The sequence below is a fragment of the Myotis lucifugus genome, unplaced genomic scaffold (assembly GCF_000147115.1).
Source record: "Myotis lucifugus unplaced genomic scaffold, Myoluc2.0 scaffold_1, whole genome shotgun sequence".
Classification (NCBI taxonomy): domain Eukaryota; kingdom Metazoa; phylum Chordata; class Mammalia; order Chiroptera; family Vespertilionidae; genus Myotis; species Myotis lucifugus.
Genome location: NW_005871049.1, coordinates 8,057,933 through 8,071,122, shown reverse-complemented (window position 1 = coordinate 8,071,122; position 13,190 = coordinate 8,057,933).

The following is a 13,190-nucleotide window of genomic DNA, read 5'->3' as shown; positions in this document are numbered from 1 at the left end:
GGAAATAAAGTAGTATATTAGGCATATAAAATTATAAAATTGAAAACAGAATTGGGCTATAACGTAGATTCTTGATTGGCACCCTAAATCTGCAATTAATCAATGCTTTTGAGTTTTGTTTCTTTTTTTTTACAATTTTCACATAAGTTATTAAAAGTATTGGGTTAAATAGCTTCTAAACTTCAGTACCTTACACAAATTTTGGCATACTTATTTAACATATTTGGCATATTAAGATTTAAAGTTAATTTGTATTTGAATGTGTATCACAACAGTGTATATCTGCAATATTTATTTGTATTGAAATAAGATTGTGTATAAAAATTCGAACTTACTGTATTTTAATGATTTACTTAATGATTCTTGAAAGATAGACGTTTTTGAGAGTGGGGACATGGAATAGCTTAGGTTCTGTGTTTGCTAATGAACTCTTCCCAAAGGAAACGTGAAGTTTCTTGTATCTCATGGCAGGCGGTAGTTTGGCATCCTGCATAGGCTCCTACCCCCTCACAGAGAAGGGGAGATAGGATCATCCAAGATGATGATGTTGCAAGGAGTTGGTTTCTAGGTCCTTTCAGGAAGACATTCCTGGATTGTAACAATTTGAAAGATGCTTTTAAAAAGATTTATATCTCAAAGGATGTTTTCTGATAAATGCTCTAAGAAAAGGCAAGTGTGGGCCTGAAGCCAGGAAGAAGGCTGTCTAAAGTTTATTCAAGCTGAAGAAATAATTAAGATGCTTTTAGTTAATATCATGGGCTTTCCTATATAAGCTTAGAAACAGGAATTTATCAGCTTAATTTTCTCTAACTCGCTCTTTAAATTTGCCATGCTTATACGGCAGCTTAATGATATATTTGTGGATAGGATCATGTTTAACTTAGAACATGAAGACAAATGTGAATAACCAAACTATTTGTTAACACACACTGACTTATTGTCCTGCCAGTATAAAAATGACTAGCCTATTAATGCCTGGTTTTGTTGCTAATGATCTCTTGTCATTGCACAAAAATAAGAAATCCTAGGGTTGTAGTTATTGAGTAATTAAAGTGGCATAGTTCTTCGAGCATGTATTGGCACTCTCAGGTTCATTGGGACTAATTATATTCAGAAATGTCACCAAGAGGAACTGATTCTAAAAGTTGTGATCTGTTGTGCATAAAAATGTCAGAATTCACCCAATGAGTTGAGCAAATTCTCCTATTTAGCAATAATTATAGTCATACAAAATTAATAGATAGGTAACTTTCAATTACAATTTCTCAAAGCAAACATTATTCATGATCATCCATTATTTCACTATTTTGAGAAATGTTCTGAAATTTTAAAAGTTATATATCTTTATAGGCCAACCATTTTTCCCCCAAAAGTCAGAATATAATGAACTAAGGTTATATCTAACATAATTTAGTACAACTTTAATGTACATGATGCAATCTCTAAACAATGCTTACTTGATATTTCATAATGTGAATAAAGCCATTAACTCTGTGAATGATCTTGTAATTACTAGAAAAATGATTCATAAGATTTTACCTGGCATTCTTCCCTCCTGAGAGCACTTTTCTTCTAATCTAATAGGTTTTTCTCAATAACATGTTAAAATGTTCAGATGCTATAAGGTCAAATCTCAGGACTCCCCCTTGACTTAATAAATTAAATTTATTTCATTATTAAGTAATTAATAAATCAAAATCATTTTTAGTAAGAGAGATAAAATAGAATGATTTATAGATATATAAAATATAGATATCTAGATATATGGAAAATGACAGAATATATTTTGTAAGAGAAATAAACCACTTAAGGCTTACATTGATTTTTAAAATATTGTGCAAATTAATTATGAATATACTAGAGGCCCGTTGCACGAAGATTCGCACAATAGGCCTTCCTTCACCTGGCTGCCAGCACCAGTTTTCCTCCGGCACCCGGGACCCAGGCCTATTGTCTGGCCGCAGAGGAGAATCCAAGCCACTTCAGTCTTCAGTCGTCTTCAGTCTTCAGTCATCTTCAACCTTCAGTCGTCTTCATTCTTCGCTCTGCGCTTGCATATGCAAATTAACTGCCATCTTTGTTGGGTTAATTTGCATACTCATCCTGATTGGCTGGTGGGTGTAGTGGAGTGACACCAATTTGCATGTTTCTCTTTTATTAGTGTAAATAGCATGAAAATATACTTTACTTATTGGAATTTTAGTCCTCAGACATCTGTTATATGAAAACTACTATTTAGACCTATTATTCGTTGTCTTGTGTTAGAAAAGCCAATATGTTTGTATGCTTAGATTCTTTTCTGAGGCAGTTAAGGAAAGTCACAGTGGAAAGAGATGGTGTTTTTCTTATACATTTAAAAATATACTTATGCCCTAGCTGTTTTGACTCAGTTAATAGAGTGTCAGCCTGCAGATTGAAGTGTCCCTGGTTCAGTGAAAAATATCCTTGGATGAGTATTAACACTAACAACAAAAAAGCCCAGCCAGTGTGAGTCAGTGGTTTAGCATTGACCTATGCAGCAGGAGGTTGCTAGTTCAATTCTTGCTATTCAATCCAGGCAGTCTACACCCATATATTCAACTAAGAGATATGAAAACATATGTTCACACAAAGATTTATATTCAAATGTTTAGAACAGCTTTAGTCATAATAGACAAAATTTGAAAAACACCCTAAAGGGCACTAATGAAAAATTAATTGTGGTAATCTAAGCAATGGGACGCTACATAACAATGAAAAGAAATGAACAACTAATGGTGGAACATCATGAAACCATCGCCAAAGCTTTATGCTAAGTGAAAGAACAAGAAAAATATGACTACATATGTTATTTCTTATACACACTAGGGGCCCAGCGTGCAAAACTGCGCGGTGCCGCCCACCCACCTGCAGCCCTGCCTTGTCACCCGTACCTGTCCACACAGAGCTCCAACGCGCCTGGCCCAGCCCCCAAACCCTCTGGCCTTCTCTGGCCGCTTCAAGCCCAGCCTTCAGTCCCCTGAGTCGCCTCGGGCTGGTGCTGCCTTCTCTGCGTGCCTCCCTTGTCTGCCCCATCTCTGGAGCAACGCAGAGGCTCTGCCTTGTCATGGCACTGGAGGAGAGTGTGGAAGCCTCCCGCCTGCTGCGCTGTGCTCCTTCCCCTTGCAGGTGGACCACGGAGCACTCAGAGTGCCAGTGGTGGGTGGCGAAGGACTGGTGAGGGGGCTTCTATGGGCTCTCACCCCTGCCCTCCCTGGCACGGGGTGGTCCTGCCTCCTCTGAGCCCCTCCCCACTTCTTCCCCATCTCTAGAGCAACACCCCAGCTAATATGCTAATGGTCTGGTCGTTACCCATTATGGTGTCCTGACCACTAGCATATCAGCTCTTTATTAGTATAAATAGTTTCTGTAAAATGGAATAATAGCAAAAAGAAAGACTACAGTGATGGGGAGTAGTGGCTACCAGTTTCCAGGGCATATAGGAAGGAGATTGAGTGTCAATGGAACAAAGAACAGGTGATAGAAGACTTCATATTTTCATTTTTATGTTGTGCACAGCATGCAACCTGAATACAGGTCTTCTTTCCCCGGCCTTAGTGCCTAGGCCATTGTCATTGTCCTTTGGCTACAAGATGTTCAATTTATCATCACAGGAGTTTATATATCATTTCCTTGGACCAGACTACTTCAAAGGTCATGGAACAATGGGGATTTGCCCAGCTATACACTACTTATCCAGAAGCTAACAGGGTGATAAGATGTTCACACAATTTTTAAAGGTGCAGCTAAGCAACATATTGGAAAGCAATAAACTGCAGAGTTGGGGAATTAAGTTCTAGATGAGATGTATGTTTTAAAATAAGGACTATTATGTAGCTGTGACACTGATAGCTAAAACGCAAAGGTGCATGGTTATGCCACTTAAAATATAATATTTTGGTATAAGCTAGCAACATTGGCCAATTGGAAATGATAATGAATAGTCAATAAAATGTGCTATGGAAATATAAGTAATACTAGAGTCCCGGTGCACAAAAATTTGTGCACTCGGGGGGGGTCCCTCAGCCTGGCCTGTGCCCTCTCGCAGTCTGGGACCCCTCGGGGGATGTCCACCTGCTGGCTTAGGCCCTCTCCCCAGGGGATCGGGCCTAAGCTGGCAGTCATACATCCCTCTGGCAGCCCAGGAGTCCTCGGGGGATGTCCACTTGCCAGTGGGGAGCAGGCCTAAGCTGCAGTCAGACATCCTTAGCGCTGCTGAGGAGGCAGGAGAGGCTCCCACCATCACTGCTGTGCTGGCAGCCATCAGCCTGGCTTGTGGCTGAGCAGAGCTCCCCCTGTGGGAGCGCACTGACCACCATGGGGCAGCTCCTGCATTGAACGTCTGCCCCCTGGTGGTCAGTGTGTGTCATAGTGACCAGTCACTCCCAGTCGTTCTGCTGTTAGGGTCAATTTGCATATTACCATTTTATTATATGCCTGGTGCATGGGTGAGGGCTGGCTGGTTTGCCCTGAAGGGTGTCCCGGATCATGTGGGGGTCCCGCTGGGGTGCCTGGCCAGCCTGGGTGAGGGCCTGAGGGCCATTTTCAGGTTGGCCACAGCCCCTTCAGGGTGGGGGTCCCTGCTGGGGTGCCTGGCCAGCCTGGGTGAGGGGCTAAGGGCTGTTTGCAGGATGGTCAAGCCCCCCAGCGGGGACCCTCACTCCTTGAGGGTGTGGCCAGCCTGGGTGAGGGGCTGATGGCTGTTTGCAGGCTGGCCACAGCCCCTTCAGGATGAAGGTCCTACTGGGGTGCCTGGACAGCCTGGTGAGGGGCTGAGGGCCGTTTTCAGGCTGGCTACAGCCCCTTCAGGGTGGGGGGTCCTGCTGGGGTGCCTGGCCAGTCTGGGTGAGGGGCTGATGACTGTTTGTAAGCTGGCCACAGCCCCTTCAGGGTGGGGGTCCCCTGGGGTGCCTGGCCAGCCTGGGTGAGGGGCTGATGGCTGTCTGCAGGCTGGCCTCGGCCCCCAGCCTCCCAAGCTTCCAGTGGAGGCTGGCTGGAAGCAGGTATCTGGAATTTATTTATCTTCTATAATTGAAACTGTGTTGCCTTGAGCGGAGGCCACAGCCGGCCAGGGCAGGTGGGAAGCTTGGCTTCCTCCATCGCCAGGGCAACCAAGCCTCCTGCTGGCTCCAGCTCCGTGGCTGCCGGCCGCCATCTTGGTTGGGGTAATTTGCATATAGTCACTCTGATTGGCTGGTGGGCATGGCTTTGGGCATAGCGAAGTTACGGTCAATTTGCATGTTTTCCTTTTATTAGATTAGATATGTAGAATGCTCACACACTGCAGAGGCAGATGATCGGTCCTTAAAAATAAAGCTTATCATATACTTCATAACAGCAATTCTTCAGACATTGCTAACTACCTTCCTCTCATCAGCACTTTCATTTTAACAGTTTCCTTAGGACAGTGGTTCTCAACCTTGGCTGCACATTAGAATCACCTGGGAATCTTTTTAAAATCCTGATTTCTGGGCCTCATTCCAGAGGATGAGCGGGGAGCAGGGAGGCGCCCGGAGGAGGCAGGACCAAGGTTGAGAACCACTGCCTTAGATTTCTCCAGAATGTCTTCTCTTTTTATCTGTTAGTCATAAAGTACTTTTTATTATATGTTTAGTGGAAACCTCTCTTTTCATTTTTTGCAAATCTCTATAGCAAAGGGAAAATGAAAAAATACAATGAAAAAGAGACTTAAGAGTTTTGTAAATATTCTACTAATTCACACTACATTATGGTGAAGAAAACATAAATTTCACAATACTTTTTATTATTTTTAAATTTGAAAATCAGGATGCTATTGTGTAAATTTTAATAACTGCTTTTTATTTCTATCCAATCTACTTGTATATACTACAATCCATTTTTGTGTAATAATGTACATTTTCTAATATTATTATCTCCTTGAAAAACATGGAGTATTGTGTCAAAAGGTTTTTTATAATTATTTTGATGTTTAGTCTTTTGAACATCAATGATTTTGTTTTCACAGAGAAGATATTACTTTGTCAATGTTAAAACACAAAACAATGTAAAATCACCTTTATATTTTTTTCTGTCAAGATAAGAGAGGTCATATGTGGAATTCATAGTTATCTCCCTTCAAGTCTAAAATGAATTCTAGCACACATACAATAATTTCTCTTTATCCTCAATGATATAGCAATGAATTAGAAATTACCAATTTGACATCATCAATACAGTTTTTTATTTCAAATTGAAAATCAGAAAAATATCTATCACACCATGAATATTCTAATTTTCTATTCAATCATTAAAATTAATGAAGTGACCACTTTAACACTGTGTGAAGCTATTATCTAATATGTCTTTGATTTCATTATTTTGAAAAATCTTTATTGTTGAAAGTATTACTGATGTCCCCTTTGTTTGCTTGTGTGTGTTTTTTTTTCTCCCATTGATCCCCTCTACCCGATCCTGTCCCTCCCAGGCCTTCATCACCCTATTGTCTGTGTCCATGGGCTATGTATACTAGTATATACATATAGATTCCCCAGTTAATGTATCCCACCTATCTCTGCTTTCTCTCTGAAATGCATCAGTCTGTCCCATGCTTTTATGTCTCTCGATCTATTTTGTTCATCAGTCTATTTTGTTCATTAGATTCCACATATGAGTGATATCATGTGATATTATCTTTGTCTGACTGGCTTATTTTTCTTAGGATAGTACTCTCCAGGTCCATCCATGCTATTTCAAATGATAAGAGGCCTTAAAAAAAAAAGCCGCATAGTATTCCATTGTGTAAATGCACCACAGCTTTTTTATCCACTCATCTGCTTATGTACAATTGAGCTGTTTCCAAATCTTAGCTATTGTAAATTGTGCTCTACGAACAGAGGGGTACACATATTCTTTCTGATTGGTGTTTTGGGTTACTTAGGATATATCCCTAGAAGTGGGATCACTGGGTCTAATGGGAGTTCCATTTTAAATTTTTTGAGGAAACTCCATACTGTTTTCCACAATGGCTGCACCGGTCTGCATTCCCACCAGCAGTGTACCTAATATGTCTTACATATAAAAACAATATGCAATTTATTTTAAACGTGATCCTTTTATTTTCATTATGACTTCACTAAAATGTTTGATAATTTAACTCAATATCCTCATTTGAAACGTTCCCTTGGGATTTTTGGTAGACTATTAACTATTTTATTGCAAAAATAATTACTCTTTATTTATCACTGTGCCTGCACATAGAACATATTTATCAAATCAATGTTGCATTACTGAGTGAATACATGATAAATTGAATATGGTTGGCATACAGTTAATCAAGATATAATTTTTAAAAATATTCTCCATATTTATAAAGTGTTCAAGATTCCCTCTTACCAACTACATAATTGTCTATGATATGGAAAGATAAAAGATTACATGAAGAACTTATGTGACTCAGGTTTTAGCTAACGCCAACTGCCGTCTTGGACCTGTCACCTACCCATGAGGATAAAGCAGAAGAGAAAGCAATAGCAATGATGAGAGAGAGTCATTGATAAGCTGTCTCCTGCATGCCCGCTGCTTAGGATCGAGCCTGCAACCCAGGCTTGTGCCCGGACCAGAATCGAACCATGACCTCCCTGTTCATAGGTTGATGCTCAACCACTGAGCCTTACAGCTGGGTAAAGAAGTATTGTGTTTATCCCCATTTTAGACATGAGAAGAAAAGGCACAATAAGGCTATAACTTGACAAAGATTCTCGGATGATTGAGTGGCAGAACTGTAGAGTTCTCTCAAAACTTGTATAATTTTATGTATATTAATATGAAAATCATTTTATTTTTATTTTCAAACTCGCATTTTGGAATCACATTGATTACAATCAGTTATTACAATCAAAAATCAGATAGCATGATTAATGAATATTCAAAAATGTGTTATCCTTTCAAACTCATCAAATTTAAACTTGTTTGCATTCTTAAATATACATTTATTACAATTAAATATAGATATCTTCTCAAAAGTTAAAATATACTTTTGGTTATATAGCAATAGAAAAATACATTTAAATTCACTTATCAGAATTTGATGAAAATTAATTACCACATTCAATAACCAAGAAATCTTTATACTAATATGAAAATAGTTTGGGTTATGAGCAGATTATACATTCTGTTATAGTTATTCCCCTATTAAAAATAAAAACGCAATAATGATTACCAGTATTTGAACACTTGCTTAAGTGCCAAGTCTTTGCTAAACACTTTACATGATATAATGCCTCATATAGCCTTTAAACAACTCAGGAAGGTAGACAAGATGACTATTCCCTTTAATCTATGAGAAAACTAGGATTGAAAGAAGTTATATAAAGCCCCCAGAGTTAAAACACCTGTTAATCTAACTCCAGATCCTCTAGAATTACCGACTGTCCTATACTGCAGTATACAATTTTGGCCTCAGTTCTCTTTCTTTGGACTAATAAAAATAAGAGCTTTTATTTATAAACACTAGAGGCCTGGTGCATGAATTTGTGCATGTGTGGGGTCCAGCAGGCCAGGCCTGGCCAGCTGGGGGAAGGGGCCATAGAAGGTTAGCTGGCCAGCCCTGCCCCCAATCCAGCCAGGGCCAGATGGGGAGAGGGGCTACAATGCACGTCATAGCAACCAGTCATTCAGGCATTCCAGTTGCTTGGCTTTTATATATATAGTCATTCAGGCATTCCAGTTGCTTGGCTTTTATATATATATACTAGAGGCCCGGTGCACAAAATTCATGCATGGGGCGGGTGTTGGACATCCCCTCACAATCTGGGACTGTTGGTTCCTAACCGTTCACCTGCCTGCCTGCCTGATCTCCCCCTAACCGCCTCTGCCTGCCTGCCTGATTGCCCCTAACCACCTCTCTCCTGCCAGCCTGATCACTCCTAACCACTCTCCTCTCTCCTGCCAGCCTGATCACTCCTAACCACTCTCCCCTGCTAGCCTGATCACCCCTAACTGCTCTGCATGCCTGCCTGATCACTCTTAACCACCTCTGCCTCAGCCCCTACCACCGTGGCTTTGTCTGAAAGGCTGTCTGGTCTTTCTGGTTTAATTAGCACATTACCTTTTTATTAGTATAGATATAGACTAGAGGCCTGGTGCACGAAATTCATGCACTGGGGGGGGGGGTCCCTCAGCCTGGCCTGCGCCCTCTTGCAGTCTGGGAGCTTTTCGGGGATGTCCAACTGATGGTTTAGAAGCAGGCCTGAGCCGACAGTTGGACATCCTTAGTGCTGCTGCTGCACTGGCCAGCCATGAGCCCAACTCAGGGCTTCTGGCTGAGTGGCACTTCCCCTGTGGGAGTGCACTGACCACCAGGGGGCAGCTCCTGCATTGAACATCTGCCCCCTGGTGGTCAGTGCGCATCATAGTGACCTGTTGTTCTGCTGTTCAGTCAATTTGCATATTACCCTTTTATTATATAGGATGTTCTCTTTCAATATTTTGGGTAGAGTAATTGATCTACATCATTACTTGCTCATATAACTGCCCAGGGAGCTAGGCATTAAAATGTAAAGAACATAATATTTGGATGAAAGTTCTATAATGGTTTAGCAGTTTAGTTTTAGCTAACTTTATATATATATAATTTTGGATATGATAAATATGTATTATATTTATGTCATTCTTTTACTAATTGTATGTAATGTTATTTAATAGTTCTATCATTCATAGCCAAATACATCATATTGATTTTTTTTCATTTTTTCCCTTGAAAAAAATGTTTTAAGGTTGATGATTCTACTTTCTTCTTATTCAATGCCAATTGATATATGCTATCAAATAACCACTTCACACCAGAACACTTATCTCCTTATTAGTTATTAGAATACTTATTAGTATTCTAATGGAGGCACAAAATGGAAACATTCAGCAATTGTTTTTAAAATTATTTTCAATTGCTTTGTATTATAGTCAATTTACAACATGTATTGGTAACCCATATTATGAAGATATCCGTGGAAGGTATTGTGTCTCATATGTCTCTTATACAATGTACTTAACTCAAATTTTGCATGTAGCAAATAACCAATGCACATGTATTCAAGTAAAGTGAACCAAAATGGTTGGCAGTTCATCAAGAGAATGAAAACTCTTTCTGATTAGAAAGATTTAAATTGGACCAACAACTTGAACTTGCCAACAGATTGGTCTCAACCAAAGCTGGGAAAGCAATGATATATTATATTCAATTGTCACATCTATGGCTTATTTAAATCTGAGTCTTAAAAGCAGTTTAGCTTAAGTAAAAACAAATCCTCCTGACATGCCTTTGAGCATTTTGAGGCTTAATGATGCCTAACACAGCAGTGTAATTAACAGTACCCATGATATATAACAATGCTATGTTTTCTATTGCTATAAACAGAAGGCATATGCCAGATTGCTTGTTAAGGTACACACGGCATTGAAGTACACCAGATGAAACAATCCCCCAGTAACCATGTAATGAGGTGAAGACATCTGTAACATAATTCTAGAACTTTGAGTGTAAAGATTTAAAGTCTTTGTAATGGTACAGATGGAATTATCACCATCCCCCTGGACACTAACTGGAAATAGATTGGCCCCGTCGTACTAGACCACTAAGAGATAAATTGTGTTTGCCTTCTTCAACAACAACAAAAACAACATCCCCTAGGTTAATTGTAAATCTTAACTGCAACTGAAAATCACGATTCTCAAAGTCAATAAAGATTTCTTGCAGCATGAATGTAGTACAGATGGAAAGACATCAAAATAAGTATAATGTTTTGATGGCTACTTCTTTAAAAATTAGAAAAAACATGTCCATATTTATTAAGTCACTTAACCAGGAATATGCTATGTACAGATAAAAGTAATCAAATGCAACTGAAATAAAATATCCAGCAAAGAATGGAAAACTGTGGGATCTTTCTCCGTCAGACTGAAAACTCCAGAAGGAACAACTGAAACACTTGGTTTTGGGTGGTGGTTATTAAATCAGACAGGACTGACAGAGAGAAGACCTAAAAGACTTCACCTACTAGTGGTGCCTGGAGAGCTGTTTGGCTCAGGGAAACTTCAACTCTAACTTAACATATTTTGGGGAATTGGTTGCTTAGGCAGTTTTCAGTAGTGAGGGAGACAATGGCCTGGTGGGTGGGTGGTGTGGGTATGGGATAGGGAAGATTTACCCAAAATAACTGGAGTTCTGTAGATTGAAGTCAAGTGCTGATATCAGACTCTGCCCAAATCCCTCCCAGGATTTCTTTTTTATGGGGGACAAAACTGTCCTGTACCCACAGCTTAACTTAATTTGTAAGTGATTTTATCCATCTCTATCATATAAGCTTATTTTCTATCAGACATAATAATCTGAGTTAATTTTATACCCACTGAGTGCCAGGTTTCATCAATATCTTCACATTCTGCATAGTATACCTTAAAATCTACACAGCAAATTTTGGAATATATGCAGAAAAGGATATCATGCTCTCGACTATTTTCCCTTTTACCTATAACGGGATTTGGAAGGATCTGTTTCACCGCAGCCAAACTTCTTAAAGTCAATTCCTGCCTAACTGATTAATTAAATATATATAAGTTCTGACATTTTCTCTGAGGGGAAAAAGGTAACATCTGTGTAACCTTTTTTATATTTTATTTTGGATATATTAACACTCTAAGAGCCACCTCTCAGTAAAAAGAAAGAATAAGAATCATGCTGTGTACTCTGCATTTTCTTATTTGTTATCAGTGTATGTTATAGTTTTCATTTTCCTATATAATTATTTTATTATCAATTTTAATGAGACTAATAAAAACTAAATCTACTTTTTTTTTAAATCTTTATTGTTGAAAGTATTACATATGGCCGGCCCCCTTTTTCCCACATTGACCCCTTCCAGCCTGCTCCCATCCCCTGCCCCTGGCCTTCACCACACTATTGTCTGTATCCATGGGTTATGCATACATGCATACAAGTTCTTTGGTTGATGTCTTCCCACCCACCCACCAACCCATCCCTGCCTTCCCTCTGAAATTTTACAGTCTGTTCCAGCTTCTGTGTCTCTGAGTCATTCCTTAATTCATCCCTTAAATTCTCTCTTAATTACTTTCTTAATGCTTTCATTGTCAACTCTGACTCTTCTCCTCCTTTCTCTACTTTCCATCTCTTGTTCTTTCTTTCCTTTCTAGTCTTCTTTCATCCTCTTCTTTTCTCTTTTTACAAGTTTTAATTATATGTTATAATTGACATATAATTTTATGAGTTTTAGGTGTACAACATAATGGTTGAATATATGTATATATTGAGAAATGGTCACCACAATAAATTTATTTTACACCCATCACCACATTTGTCACAACTTTTTTTGTGTGTTATGATAACTTTTATGATGTACATTAGATTCCCAGATCATATTTGTCTTTTAACTGGAAGTTTACATTTTTACCCTCTTCATCCATTTTATACCACTCCCCAACTTCTAGCAATCACCCTTCTGTTCTCTGTCCATGAGTATGAGTATCCTGATTTTTTTGAAAGATAATTTATGGTAGTTTGGACTGTTTTGTTGCATGTTTATCCAAAGATATAAAATAACTAACTTCCAAAGATGATGTATGATTACAAATTAATATTTGCTTATGCTCCAAATTTTAAATATATGCATATAGATATCACTGGCATAATGTTTTATGTTTTGTTTTAGAATTCTAGGAACTAACCATATAACTTATGTTACAACTTTGATTTAATGTCTCAATAACTGAACATTTTATTCAGTGATCTCCTATAAATGGCCTTAAACTTTATAATCTTAGAACAATAATATGCTATCCATTTTCTTAATGGGCATGATTTTTTTAAGAAAGTCAAAAGATGCTCATATAACTAAATTTTATTAAAGAATGCCAAATTTTGTTTTAAAAAGGCTGATTTAATTGACTGTCGCATAAACAAAACATAAAGATAATAATATCTGTATGCCCTCAACAATACTGAATCTTATAATTTTTTTGCTGATGATATTGAAATGTGGGGCTTGGGGTGCAGATTCTTCTAGTGTGTCATTGTCCAACGAAGTTGAATAAATTTGTGGACTAAAAGATTTCTTCAGTAAAAATGTGGAAGTTTATTGGAAGCATATACAAACTCTATCTGAAGCAGGGGTATCCCAAAGGGGACCTCCTGGAGAGGGGCT